Source organism: Nannospalax galili, unplaced genomic scaffold (genome assembly GCF_000622305.1).
Source record: "Nannospalax galili isolate Female #2095 unplaced genomic scaffold, S.galili_v1.0 scaffold1149, whole genome shotgun sequence".
NCBI lineage: Eukaryota > Metazoa > Chordata > Mammalia > Rodentia > Spalacidae > Nannospalax > Nannospalax galili.
The window spans coordinates 57629-62186 of record NW_008359817.1 but is presented as its reverse complement, the minus strand read 5'-3'; positions in this window follow the sequence as shown (position 1 = coordinate 62186).

Below are 4558 nucleotides of genomic sequence, written 5' to 3'. Positions count from 1 at the left end.
TTGAGAGTTCTCCACACTGCTTTCCATAGGGGTTGAACAAGTTTTCAGCCCAACCGGCAGTGGATGAGTGTTCCCCTTTCCCCACATCCTCTCCACATTTGGTATCATTTGTTCTCTTGATCTTAGCTAGTCTGACTGGGATAAGATGAAATCTTAAAGTGGTTTTAATTTGCATTTCCCTAATTATTAGTGATGCTGAACATTTTTTAAGAGGCTTCATAGCCATCTTTACTTCTTTTGAGAACTTTCTGTTCAGCTCCTTAGCCCATCTTTTAATTGGGTTACTTTTTGTCTTGATTCTCTGTTTTTTTAGTTCGTTATATATTCTGGATATTAAAGCTCTGTTGGATGTGTCCCTGCTAAAGATTTTCTCCCATTCTGTGGGTTTTCTGTTTGCTTCCTTGGTTGTCTCCTTTGATGTACAGAAGCTTTTTAGTTTAATGAGGTCCCACATGTTAATTCTTGCCCTTGTTTCCTGAGCAATTGATGTCCAGTTTAGAAAATCCTTTCCTACACCTATATCTTGTAGGTTTTCCCCAATGTTTTCTTATAAGAGTTTCAGAGTTTCAGGCTTTACATTGAGGTCTTTGATCCATTTGGAATTGACTTTTGTGCGGGGTGAAAGATAGGAGTTTAGTTTCATTCTTCTGCAGGTGAAGATCCAGTTTTCCAGCACCATTTGCTGAACATGCTGTTTTTCCTCTAGTGAATATTCTTGGCCCCTTTGTCAAATATCAGGTGGCTGAAATTGCCTTTTCTCGTATTTGGGTCTTCAATTTTGTTCCATTGATCTAAGAGTCTATTTTTGTGCCAGTACCATGTTGTTTTTATGACTATAGCTCTGTAATAAAGCTTAAAACCTGGTATAGTAATCCCCCTGGCATTGCTCTTAGTGCTCAGGGTTGTTTTTGGCTTGTAATGAAATGCTTCTTCTAAGTATGTGGTTATTAAATAAATAATAAAAATTAATTAATTAAAAAAGAAAGCAAAAGGACTATTGTATTCTCTCCAGGGGAATTTTGAAGGCAGGTGGTGACCTGAAAATAGCAGTATTTCTAGAAGGGTTCCTGGCTTCCAGGCAACATCCCCCTCCCAAATTGATGTTGGAGAAGTGTCTGAAGTGTTAAGGGCCTCATTCTACATTTGTTCATCGGCACTGGCTTTGAGTTTTTGTAACTCTTAGAAGAGAGCCTGCTTTGCTGGCTTGCTCCTTCAACAATGGCTGATGTGAGCAGCTCTGTGCTGTACAGTAGGGAGACAAATAAACATGCTTCACACATATTCATTATATGTGATGGTAGCCTGAATAGTGACTGTCCAATGGATCTGTCCTTGTCCTGATTCCTAGAGCCTTCAAATGTGACCTTGTTTGGAAACAATCTTTAGAGATGGCTTCTTGTGATGAGTAAATCTTTATGGATTCCCCAAAGTCCATTGGCAAAGGTCCTTATATCAAACAGAAAAGGAGACAGAGTGACCACAGAGCAAACTGGGGGTGGGTAGAGCCCCAGGGCAAGGAATGCTGGAGCTATCAGAAGCTGGAAGAGGCAAAGAACCCCCTCTGTTCCAGAACCTCTGGAAGGGCTTGGCCCTAGTCACAGCAGGTTTTAGGCTTTTGGCTTCGTAATAGATAGTGAATATATTTGTGTCATTTTAAGCCACTTAATTTATGGTGCTTTGTTGTGACAGGAAATTAATGCACACATATATGACTATGCATGTACATAGCTACTTATGAATGAGATAAAGATATACCAAAGTACAAGGCAGACAAGAAGGTGTTTGATCTTAAGGAACAATGGAGCAGAAGATTCACCAGGGAGGACAGGTATTAAACAGCAATGAAGTAGACAGTAGGGAAGAGCAGGGAACTTGTGAGAACATCTGAAGTTTTACTCTTAGGTTGGCAAGTTTTCCCTGAGTAGAGAGACATTGCAACTGAGACTAGCCGGATAACAGAATCTGACACTCATTGAGCACTCGATCTACCAAGATGATGTGTTATGTACATCACATAATTACCTTATTTAACCCTTTAGGGTAGGCACCCTATTATCTCCATTTTGCAGATAAAGGTACTGAGACTTGGAGAATACATCGTTCCAAGCTGCATCCTAGCAAGTGTTAGGGCTGGATCCTATCCTGGGCTGTCTCTGAAGCTCAGCTCTTTGTATGTGTGTATTTGCTCTCTTTTAGGATTTGGGATGCTAAGGAGAAGGATGGAGCTTGGCTTTCTAGGTAGAAGCATTCAGCATAGGGCTTGGCACACATGATATATACAGCAACCCCATCTTACACGAATGATTCCATCAAGGTTCAGCTTTTACTTTGTAAGCCAAGAATTGATGCCCTTTATAAAGAAAGTCTTAACCTGGGATTCTTTTGAAGCAGATACTAAGATAAGGACTCTGGAGGTGATCCCAGGAAACACTGGTAGGAAAGTAGCAGGTGACAGAAGTGCAGTCAGGCAAGGGGTCATAATCAAGAAAGTCAGCAGAAAGTCACCAAGAAAGCTTCCAAGGTCTAGTCCTGCTGAACATCTCTGAGAGCCAGTGTGGGGTTCACCCTGGCTTGTAATGTGTTTCCATTCATGGTTGCATTTACACATGAACACCTATGAGCTTCATGTGGAGTGCTGTTCATGGGGATGGTGATTGCCTTGTGCTTTGGATCTACACAGCAATGGCTAAGGCTTTCTGAGGTGTGGGCACTTTTCCTCAAGAGTGCATAGTTCGGACTGCAGAAACTGGTACCAGGATATTGTTACAGGTGGTTGGAAGGGTTCATCTTCTAAGTTGAAGATGAACATGTGACAGCACATGGAGAAATAGGGTGGGGATTATTTTCCAGAAATTCTATACAGCTGAACTGGACATGCTGTCATTTAGGATGACTGAATCGCTCAACTCAAACCTGAAATTCTGTCCAAAGTCATGCATGGGTATTGACTAAATCATCTTCCCCTGCTTCTGCCCCTCTCCTACATTATAGAATTGAGTTTTCTATGGCTTGAAACTGCTTCTATTTCAGGTGAGCAATTACAGAGAAAGAGCCAGTAATAGTGGGTGGGTGAGACAGAAACATCTACATAAGGACAGGCACTCTATGTAAGGAAGGCACTGAAGACAGTCCCAGAGTCCATGATACAGATTTGGCATTGGAGAATTTGTTTTTGGAGAGGTGAAGGTTGGGGAATGCCAAAGCCAAGCATCTCCCAGCACATCTAATCTGTGGGGGGGAAAAAAAAAACCTTTGGAGGCAGCACCTTGGCCCTCATAAAACTGAACATAAAACCGAGCCTTCTTTGTATCAAAAATTGAGACCAAATCTTCCCGAAGGTGAAGGGAGGGTGATGAGACTTCGGTGGAGGGAAATGGATCTCTTTACTCTCTCAGAGTGTAGAGAAGGAAACGAAGTCCTGGCCAAATTAATTGGGGAAGGAGGAAGAGAAATATTTTCTTTACCAACCCACCATCATATAAAGGGGGTCAATTTCAGTAATCTCAGAGGAATGTCCAGACAGCAAGGTATAATAACATCTCTGTAATCCCCCCTAGGGATGAAGTTAACTAAAGTCCAAATCCCTAGAAATAGGAACTATAGTAAGCAGCTTCAGAAGTTGGATTTCAACCTGGAGGCCTGGAGTCCCTGCGACATGTCAAATGCCAAAGCTGCCAAATGTCAAAATATTGCCTGGTAGCCTTAGCAGGTCTGAGACAAACGGTCACAATGGGGAGCAGAGCACATGTACAATGTGAAGAAAGGTTTCAGGGGAAACAGAGGATGATAGGAACTCCCTGGAAGAATGGGGCTGAGCACACTGGAGAGGTACTACTCTCACCTAGTTACAAAAGACAAAGTCAATGCACACAAGCATTAAAAACATTTACTAAGGTATTCAGAGAAATGTGTATTAATGAGATGAATGAGGTTTAAAAGAAGGTCTGTTCCTCATGGATCTCAAGAGAACAGGGGACAGAGGGAAGCATCGACAGCAACCAGGAGTTGGAGTTGGAGTTGGAGGAGCAGGAGAGAACTGTGGGAAAGACCTTTTTCTACTTTGTTTTTCTGTTGCTGTGATAAAAACAATCTGACCATAAGCAACATGGGGATGAAATGATTTATTTGGCTTATACATTCAAGTCATGATCTATCATTGAGGGAAGCCAGGGCAGGAAGGCCAGTAGGAGCTAAGGCGGAGACCATGAGGAATGGGAAGGACAGCTTACTTGCTGGCTCACTGGCTCATGTTCACCTAGCTTTCTTATACAGCCCAGGGCTACCTGCGTAGGGATCATGTGGCCCACCATGGGCTGGACCCTCTCATATCAATCATTAATCACATCAGTCTCTCATAGACATGACCACAGGTAAATCTGATCTGGGAAATTCGTTTGTTTCTAATAAAGAACTTTTGTTTTGTTTTGTTTTTACTGAATTCTTGTGAATTTCATACAATATATTTTTATCATATTTAGATCCTTTCCCCTATTTGCACCCCCTTGCCACCACAGAATTTCATGTTCTCTCTCTCTCTCTTCATTCACACACACACACA